Here is an 11,008-nt window from a genome sequence, read left to right as displayed (position 1 = left end):
TGGGAACATTGTTGTGGCTCTGGGTCGCCAAACCTGGATGCACGAATCCTGCTCAAGGGTATACCAGCACAGCACACAGATAAATGGACAATGCACAAGGTAGATATAGCCCTACCAAAGAGTGGCAAACAAGTCAAAATACATAAAACAGGAGTGCCAGGCCAGAGGGTAGTGGTGGGCCCTTGGCCCCAAGACCACCCAAAGCCATCTCAATGGCTCAGGTTGCTTTTGTCGCTCGCCCGGCCAGCCCTTAGAGCTTCGCACGCGGTGCTTCCTCCGTTGCACGGGCGTCCGCCCGCTCTTGCTGACCCATAGCCACCGCGAGACGGAGGTCACGGGCTTCGCCTTCTACTACCACGCGATCGCATTGGCTCGGTCGATAGACGCCTCTGCCACCTAGCGAGCCTCAGAAGCCTCTTAAGTCGCGGCCTTCGCCCCCTGACGGGCTATAAAAGCCTCTCAAGCTACAGCCTCCACACACTCCCGGCTCATCATCTCCTCTTGTGATGATACTCCATAGCCTTTGCACGCTTTACGGCCTTCTCGAAGGCACGATGGGGCCCTGCCACTTCATCATGAGCCACGTCGTGGGCCACCGTGAGGGTCCGGTGCTGCGAATGCCTCAGAGCCCGTGTCAAGAGAAATTGCTGTGAAGTACATCAACAAAGAAATAAGGTAAGCAATCCAAATACCGAGACCACGGAAGCTTCAGGCAATAGCATACCTGCTAGGACGCTGCATCTAGACGCACTGCCACCTCCTCCGAAGGCCTCTGAGTCACAGATAGCTCGGTCTCCCCACCTCTAAGGAGGGATGAGGAAGAGGAAAACGCTCACAATGGCTCCAGGCGAAGTGCAAAGTCATCGGTAGTCAGGGCCTCGAAGCTCAGGCCCTACTCCAAGAGTGCGGGGGCAACTGTTGCGAAGGGTCCATCGACCCCAGATCCGGCCACAAGGGCCAGGTCCTAGTCCAAAGAGACGTCCTGAGGTGGCGAAGCTATCGCCTCCGGAGTGGCCGTCCCAGGTACCTCCGAAGGAATCACCGGGTCCTCCAAGGGAGCCAGAACCTCCGAATCGGGGCCAAGAATGGGTCCGCTGCGGGGACCCCTACAAGCAAAAATACAATGAAGTCATGATCCTTAGGCGCAAGCACGACAGGGTAAAAGGGTGAAAACAATGCCTCACCCCAGTCACCGGGCGCGGTATTCAAGGTGTCTGTGACGTCTTCGTCGTCAGAGGGATCAACAATATTCCACTCCCCGTAGTCGTCAAGGGAGGTCTCATGAACCCCTCCTCTTTGGCCGTGGCTAGCCGAGTCTGAAAAGGCTGCGCCCTTCCCGCAATCACCTCCTCCGGCCTGGGCCTCGTGTCCAACCATATCGTCTGTGACTCCAGCGCTCTCAATAAGCCTCCGTTGCTTCACCGCGTTTGACTCTGCCTCAGAAGATTCGACCGCCGAGCTGGCACATGAGGCTATAGGGACTGACAGAGTTCTAGTTCGGAAGGGGATCTCGAGAATCGCAGGGGCCATAGTTCCTGGGGCCCCGTACCCTTGCATTTCGATGACCCGAGAATCTGCAGGATTCAGTCATGTCAGAGCCACCAGCCCGAGGCGGTAACATATATGGTTGTGCTGCTCCCAACTCCCAACCAGCTCCAGATGCTGGTCCTGCTCCATGACGGAGGGCTGGCCCAAGAATCTCTCCACGATCTCAGCTGCTTGATCCAGCGGGAGGTAATTCTCTGAAAGAAGAAGGAGTCTCACATCTATGGTTTCGAAGCTAAACAATGGAGAGGACTCACCACAGCTAATGGTCGGCCCGGAGTACGCATTCGGCTCACCCTCCTCACCTGGCTCAAAGGCGTGCTCCCAATCTTCCCGAAGAGACTGGATGCACACCATCGTGAACTCCTCTGCGAGATCACGCATACTCATCCTTCGGGACACCCTCCGAAGGAGCGCTACCCTCGAAGTCAGCTGAGCCCTGGAGACGTCGACCACCGTGGTCTGGACGTAATGGATGTGCCGGTTGGTGGAGCGAAAGGGGGATCTGAAGCCTACATAATGGTAGAACCACCCTTTTGACCACCCGGAGTACCACCAGTCGTTAATTGCCTTCGTCGAAAATGCCTCATGGTACTCCTGCCGGAGCTGGAAACTCACGCTAACAAAATAGAGGGTCTTTGTCTCTCTATCCTCTATCCGGGTCTTTAGTTGACAGCTCTCTTAGTGGATGATGACAAAAAGCTTTGCCCACCCCTTGCAGCCCTCCGCCTATATGGCCCACTCGAAGAAGGCTAAGCGGGCAATAGCATTGGCCGAGAGTTGGGGAGCTCCACGTAAAAGTGACGAAGCACCCCTTTAAGGAGCAGCACGACTGGAAAGCCAAGGCCCGTGTCAAAAAAAGGCCTTAAAAACCATGGTCTTGTGGCCCTTTGGCGCCAGGACCACTTCCCTCGCGGGGCCCGAGCAACAGATATTGAGGAGATTTTCCCCTCTTCAGCCATCCGATCGAGCTTGACCTTGATGACGGTGGACTCCCCTAGTATACTGGTCTACTGAGGGTACTTCTTACTGACACGATGGGGGAACCGATGCTGCCATGGTCCCCGCCGGCACACGCATGTCAACAGCCCCACCTGCCATCGTTGTGCCCTCACCAGCGGTGGTGGAAGCCATTTCTGTATGGCGGAAGGTAGCGACTGAGGTTGGCGATGCGGTGGCAGGGTCCCTTGATGTCCCACGGCTCCCTGCTGGGGAACCGGTTCTGCCTTGAGCACCAGATCGAGCCATGAGGATTCCTTGCAGGAGGCAAGGAGTGCTCGTCGGCGATGAAAGATGGGAGTACAGTGGCCGACAGGCACGCTCGGGCTAAAGAAAAGATAGCGGGCGATAGGAGGGCCGGATAAGGTTGTCACTTGACTGGGACCCCGCCTTATAAAGCTAAGCTATGTAGTTATTGCTTCCTTGGGGCACGTGTACACTCCCCATCCCTTCACCCATGATTATTGTACGGCAAAATCGCTCTCCACGACCCTCCAACTCCTAGACGCCATGTGTCCCACTACCGCCTGGCAGACATGACTACACCACTGTCCACAGGTTGCATTTAATGCCCTCTCTCATAGGTGACATTGGGCATTTGGCTCGGCCGTTGGATTAGCACTTAAAATGATTTAGAACAACCGGAGGACCGGAGGCCCTATTGTAATGGAGCCAAAGATCGCCGGACGTCTTGCTCCGAAGACCACGAGGACGGCCGCTCCGTTGGCCATTCACGCGAGGAGCTGCTGTTGGGGGGTCACCATGAAGGACCCCCGACACCCCTCGGCTCCGCCAGCCAGTCCAGAGACCATCAGGCTCAGAACCCCTCTGGAACCCCTAGGCCCCGGAGCAACCATAGTGACCCAAGCCTCCGGAGACCCGGGACCCCCTGAGGCTTGGGAAAGGACAAGGGGCTCCCCAGTACGACTAGCGGGACGAGCCCACCGGCCATGTGGTCGGCTATGATGTGACTGATCTTTAAATGCCAGTACGGTGTTGGCTGCCCTGGCACGCTGGTGCAAGTGGTGGCCGCCCTGACACGCTGGTGCAAGTGGTGGCTGCCCTGATATGCTGGACAAGACCGACACCACAGTAGGCAACTGACCAAACGTTGTGACTGCTTGCCACCACAATGACCACCGCGGTTAGCGGACGTCATCAGAGTAGCCGATATTTTGATTTGGGCCTGGGTTGTATTTTACTGGATTGGCCCTAGGACCCGATGGTATAGTGATAACTTGTGTCATAACCCCCGTAGGGGCATGCTTGTACACTTGCTCTCTGAAAAAAGTATAAATACAGACTATAGGCACATGGTGCCATGGTAGCAGATTTTTACAATCACTATGGGTACTCCTTTTCTCTCCATTTCTTCCCTAAGCTTGAGCCACTCCAGCGAGTTGGTTCTTACTGCATCTTGTTCGTGGAAGACAGATTCTTTCACTAACACCCTGCTACTTTGTTGTTTTCCAGCTTTGGCGGAAAGGAAATGTTCTATCATGGTTCTCCTGAATCTATATGTTCTAAATTGCATTGCATGTAGTATATAACATGCTTTAAGAGAACTTCTGCTACTTAGTTCAATTGTAGTTTCCTGCACAAGCTTGTGCTTCTTGTGTCTTTTTACGGTGAAGAAGCTGAAGCTGAAGCCAAGCCATAATATTTCTTATGTCAGTCCATTGCCACTCCGGTTGACACCAAAGCCAAGCTCTCTGCCACCGAGGGTTTGCCGGCTACTAGTCCTACTAAGTACCGCAATCTTACTCGTGTCTTGCAATACGTAATGCTGGCTCGCTCGGACCTTGCCTACCCTGTCTAACAAGTTTGCTTGTGCATGCATTATCCTAACGATCCTCATCTCAACATGATCAAGTGGATCTTGTGGTACATCAAAGGCTCTATGGACTTTGGGCTTCACTTGTCGGAAATGTCGCCCTCATCCTCCCTCATCAAATACTCTGATGCAGATTAGGCGGGTTGTCTTGACTCTCACCGTTTCACTTCTAGCTATTGTGTCTATCTTGGCGATAACCTCGTCCGTTCATCCTCTGAGTGTCAGACGATCATCTCTTGCTCTATTGTGGAGGTAAAATATTGTGCAATCGCTCATGCTGCTGTTGAGTGTTGTTGGTTGCGTCAGTTATTGCAGGAGTTGCACTAGCCCACTATTATCTAGTGTGATAATGCGAGCGCCATCTACATGGCCTCGAACTCGGTCCATCATTGCCGCACTAAGCACAATTAGATAGAAAATCACTTTGTGCATGATAAGGTATCTCTTTGATAGGTTGGCATGCTTCACATTCCTTCTGGTTATGAGTTCGCCAACATCTTGACTACAGGGCTCCCAATACAGTTGTTTCAAGACTTTCGGTCTAGTCTATGTGTTCAAAGAGTCTCACGCTTCGACTGTTTAGGAAAGGGGTATTAACATGTATATTTTCGACTCTTTAAGAGACAAATCACGAATTGTTTAGATAGATATTTTTCAGACTTATCTCATTTTTTTATATGGGGATTTTCATCCCATGTAACTCTGGTATATAGCTATATATGAAACCGGAGGCTGTTATTTGTGCCCTGTGGTTCCTCCAAATTCTCTCTTTTTTGTTCTCAACTAAGAATGACACCTAAACAATCAATTAAAATAATGCAAATTCTATCCACCAAATGTGTGTAGACACCTTGGCTGCTGACATAAGGCCACTCCTAATACCTTATGTCTTAGTTGATGTCTTAAGAAGAGAGAGAGTAAGCCTCTCTCAATGCTTCACCTTGGCTTATGTCTTAGGTATTAATTAAGTATCCACCTAAGAAAAAACTGATATGCCAAGCAATTTAAAGAGTAGAGATAATGAACTTGTTTCTTATGGAAGACACTAACTCTTTGAGCAAGCCTAGACAACTATGAAACAATTAATTACCTTGAGAGATAATCTCAAGAAACTAAAAATATACATGCATATATTGAAAGCTTATTTTTTAATATCAATGTCTTACTCTCTCTCCTCTTAAACATCAGCTAAGATGTAAGGCATTGGGAGTAGCCTAAGATATAAGGCATTGGGAGTCGCCATATCAACAACAATTAAAGGCTTGGAGTCCCGTTTAATAGAGGCGAGAGTTTTTTGTTTCCGATTCTATGAGAATTTAACCAGTTCCATGCAAAAATCACCAAATTCATGTGTTATGCTGTAGCTACTGGCACAAATTCTATTATATAAAACACGAGTTGGTTCACACGTCATCTCTTTTACTACTCTCCTCTCATATAATAAAAACCTCTAAACTTCGAATAATTTGCTCACTCTTATCCTCTAGCCTCCTCACCTCATTACCGGCTACGGATATAAGACCCATTTTATTAATAAAAATAAATAGATAATTAGGAGGTAAATTAGTGAATAATTTTCTTCTCCTTTTTTAGATCCAACCTAAAATCGAAAATTGATATCGCTTCCTCCGATATATTCGTTTGGTAGCCCTCCACATTTTCGTATCTTTCCATATCTTCTTGCAATGCATGGGGTCCATATGCCCCCAAAGAGACTCCAATCAAAAGCCTACTTCGCACTCTACCCCCGGCCGGCATTATATAAACGACTCGTCCGTTGCGTCCCCTTGGCACGGGCACCCCACCGACCCGCACAACCACTCCCTCCATGAACTCTCTCCGCAAGGCGACGGCGGTTGCCGCCGTTGTCACCGTCCTTGCAGCCACGGCGGTGGCCGCCGTCTCCTACATCTCCAAGCCTCTCTCCGCCGGCTTCCTCTCGTCTCCTCCCTTCCTGTGGGTCGCCGCCAACTTGATCATCCTCTGGCTTCTCTCTTCCTCCCGCCGCAGCAGAACAGCCGCCGCCTCTTCCTCGGCCGGCGTGGCCGACGATGTACTCGACGCCGTGGATGACCTCTACCCGTCGTCTGAGTACGAGGGCTTCTCCGATGTGGGTCATCATGCAGGTGCGAAGAGGCAAGGCAGAGAGGCAAGAACGGCCAGGCGAACGGACCGCGCCCCCCGCCTGCGCAAGAAGTCGGCCAGCGAGGAGGAGAAGCCAAGGACAGTCGCGGCAGAGGCCTGCAGGCCCGACGGCGAGACACGCGGTGTGGAGACGCATGGACCCATCGCCACAGTCGAGGCCAAGCCCGTCGATGGCGACGATGCCGACGTCTCCTTAGACTCGCTGTGGCAGTCCATCTTGCAGCGACGTGCGGCGCGGCCGGTGGCCATGCGGAAGAGCGAGACGTGGGGTAGCGACGTGCTGCCGCGGCTGCAGCGCGCGGCCGAGACGGCCGTGGCGCGGCGGGAGATGCGGAGTTCCTTCTCGGCGGCGGCCCCGCCGCCACCGCCACAGGCGGCACCGTCGGCGGCCAGGCAGCTGGGGTGGCGCACGAGGGACGTTCTCGTGATGGCGCAGGACGAGCTGCTGCGCCGCGCGGAGAGCCTCATCCGGCGGCACCACGCGCACCTCCGCCTGCAGAGGCAGGAGTCCGAGCAGCGCCAGGCCATGGAGCTGCAGCGCGGCCGCCCCGCCGCCACCACGCTTATCCGCGTCTAGCCAGCGTGGTGCCGCGCAGGCCGGCCGGCGTCTCACAGGCGTATTACATGTTTCGCGCCAGTGCATGTATGCGTGCATACCAACCGATCGATCGATGCACGCGTCCACGCAAGGCCATGTACAGAAGTTATCTACGCGCCAGAGGCAGAGCAGCCGCAGCACCCGCATCGATCAAGAGATCACAGAACAGCGAGGCTGCTTTTGGATCAGTGCCGATCCATGACTAGATGGAAGAAATAATATATATATATACCCACCTAGGTTGGATTTGGTCATGTCTGTGTGCATCAGAGCACTCATCATGTATTATATACGTGTCCTTCTTCAATGTAGAGTAATTAAAATCATTATGTGTAACTACGATTATATGTTTGCATGCTAGTACCTTGATCTCACTGCCTGGGTTCTGCTATATGTAAGTTAGCCTATAAAAAATGGTCTATCTAATGGTACCAGGGGCGAATGCAGAGAAAACAGGTAGGGGACTCATCCATCTTTCTCTCTATTCTTCTTCCTCTCCCTCGTTCATAGTAAAAAAAGTATTAGGGAGCTTTATTGGCTGTGATGCAGTAGGAGTCTAGAGCCCCTGATCCGTCCCTCAATGGCACATACAATTTGTACGTATGTAAAAATATATGGTAACTCACCAATAAGCATTATATATGTATGTCGTAGAGGTTATTAGTAGCACATACAATTGAAACAACTACTGTAACCAATACTTAAAAAGATATGACCTACAATATATTTACAGTGTTAAAATATGTATAGTTACTCTCTAATAAGAACCAATTAACCAACACAACTCAGAACAGGGTTCACTACTAAACCAACAACATCACAACCAGGCATGCATGAAACCAGTTGCAGTGCTGCGAAAGCTTGGCATTTCGGCTGCGTTGCAGTAGCAATCAAACAGTTGGGGTCCGATTGGATTGCTGTGTGCATGTCTTCTCTTTTGGAGATCGATCATCGATGTGCCTGTCGCCTGTCGGGTGGAGGTGCGCGGGGAGAAGTGCTTCAAGAGTTGGATTGGATTGCAGGGTGCAGATCGCAATCATAGGCTCTCGTAGGGGGCACACGAAGTGACAAGATAGCATGTACGAAGTTCTCCTTTGCACCAACTTTTGCGCAACAGTGCTGCACTAGTAGTGAGATTCTGTGCTATGACATATGTGCATACCACACTGGCAACAACCAATTGTCTTCGTTGTTGAGAGGCGTAAAAAAAAACCAATTGTCTTGGCAGCGACAAAAAATTCGCTAGCTCGTCCCTTTTGCCCTTTTGCGAACTTAGTTAATTGCCTGAAAAAGTATTTCAGGCATGTTCGGTGCGTAGGAATTTCACAGGAAATAGAGCGATTCCGTTGCCTTAACTTTTTTGACGCTCTTACGGTAAAATTGAAAGTTGGGATGAGTGTTTCATCCTTATGTGCAAATCCTCTTCTTTTTCTGAATATATATTCCTCAGCTTCCAGGTTCAAAAACATACGCTTGAAATGTCAAAATAAATGAAACTGAGTTCTCAAAAAAAGGAAAAGAAAAGAAACCTTGAATATCCCATAGCTAGCTGTTGGTGGTCAAAGTGGAGTTCGCAATGGGCTCTGATGCATGCCAAGGAATCCTGTCTTTGTTTATACAGCGATGTGCATATAGTTATCTACGCAAAAGGGAAATAACAGATAAAAATACAGAGGTGATTAGGATTCCTGGTGGAATGAACATTGAATGTTCCCTTGAGATGCTACCATACCACATTGTGGAGGTATTTTCAGATTTTTTTTTGCTGTAGTATTGTCGAAGAGAATAACCAGTGCACCACCTTATTCCTGATGCTTCTCTCTCTTCTGTGCTCCTCTCATGGGGAAGGTCGGTTAGCTTTCTCAAGAGCCTTTTATACAAACCATCTTGATCTGTTCTCACGAAAAATTTCAGAATCTGGACAACGAGGAAATGGAAAATTTAAATTGACTCGTCGTGGACACTATCCAATTCTCTGTCGATCCATTTCACAAATCACTTATATACGATAAATGATTTACCACATCGTACTCTAGTGCAAAGATTCACAGCTGAGCCTTCTAGGACCATGCGTCGTCTCCCTTGTGAGGCGACTCGGGGATCCTCACCGCCGCCACTAGTCCTCCCACCCACCGTGCAGGCGGCGGTCGTGGTCTGTTTGGATGCCACCCGCCGTCGCCACCCGATTGTGCTATGGCGCGGTGCTCCAGCATGCGATGGCACTGAGCTTGGCACGGGACGCTTGTTCTGAGTCTGCGTGGCTGTGGTCTGTTCAGTAGCCGCCTGTTGTCACCTCCCGGTTGAGCCGGTGCCGCCCACGGTGTTGTTCGTGGTGATGCTCGCGCTATTGTCGCTCATGGTGCACTGGTGTGCTTCGGCGCTGTGGCCGTCAGGCTCATCATGTTGCCTGCCCTTAGGAAGAAGGGGTGGCTTAGGCTCGCTATCAGCTTGAACCTACCGATCATCGGCATGGCACATGCTCCTGCCACCCTGTTGCCTTTGGCGGGGGCCGCCTGCGTTGCGCCATCGGCGGTGGCCGCCCCTCCTTCCCAGCTCCTGGTGTTTGCATTGCTCCTCCCTTTACGTGACCTCCTCCTCTTCTGCAAGTTGGGCTCGTGGGGGAGCTTCGTGACACTGGGTTGGCCATAGGTCAGCGCGGCTGCGAGGAGGTGGCGTTGCGTCCGGTGGTAGCGACACCGTACCGACCCCAGCTCCTAGCGCTTTTGTTTGCTCCTCCCCTTGCTTGGCCTCCCCCTCTTCTCCAAGTTGGGCCCGTGGGGAGCTTCATGACGCTAGGATGGCCGTGGGACGGCGTGGCTGAGAGGTGACAGTGATGCTGCTGCTTTGGTCATGGCCCTTACATGGGCTGGCAGTGCGCGAGGGGCGTGGAGTGAGAGCCATTGGCAAAAGCATTGCCTGATCTTTGGCCGGCATCGTTGACGACGATGCTCTCAGGCGTCGTTCTCCTCCTTAGAGGGGTTGTCAGGGTGTCTCCCTACTCCCCTCCCCTGGAGCTTCTAGGTAAAAACCTGGTTTAGGCAACTGAACGGATGATGGCAGCAACTCAACATTGCATTCTCCTTAGAGGCATTGCTCTGGAGGTACAGTTCTTGCGCCACACTGGTTGTCGGCTTAGTAACGACTCGGTCGGGTTTGGTTTGACCCGCCGGTTTCTTCTGTAGGTCTACCCTACATCCTCGATTCATGACGGCTCTTCATTCTTATTTGATGCTTCTCGACAACGATTTGTTTCAATGTACACTCCTCCGAAGCGATGCGATGTGATGTTGACTCGTATGACAGAGTGGCGTGGCGTGGGAGCAAGACTCCGCCGACCGAGTTGTGTTGTGGTAGTGTGAGAGTAGGACTCTACCGATCGAGTTTGTGGCGGTAGTTGTAACGTTTTTCATATAAACTAGGCTAATTCTCTTCTTCTATAAAAAAAATAAGTAATACTCTTACTATCCTCTTCTTATAAGGTTGTAAGGTTTTTCTTATAAACTAGGCTAATTTTTTTCTTCTATAAAAAATAAGTAATACTCTTACTATCATTTCGAAAAAATAATACTAGTGCAGACTACAAATTTACTCGTCTAAATTAAATTAAAGGTGCATCTACGTAAGGTCTGACTCACATTATACGTGTTGATGGATATTGCTTTTAGTATATATGATCAAGTGACACTTGCATGTAACCACAACGTGAAACACTAGTCAGACCATGCATGAACAACTTGATGAACCAGTTACTAGTTACAGAAACCGTCCTAATTAATTAGTAGTGTACGGCATTTCATGATCGTGTCAAATTCAAGCCGTACCACTTGTAATCGCAAAAAATAAAAAACAAGCCGTGCCATGCATTTGGTTAGGACTTCAGCTCCATT

The sequence above is a fragment of the Phragmites australis genome, chromosome 21, assembly GCF_958298935.1.
Source record: "Phragmites australis chromosome 21, lpPhrAust1.1, whole genome shotgun sequence".
NCBI lineage: Eukaryota > Viridiplantae > Streptophyta > Magnoliopsida > Poales > Poaceae > Phragmites > Phragmites australis.
The sequence above is the reverse complement of the archived record's forward strand: the minus strand, read 5'-3'. Positions refer to the sequence as shown.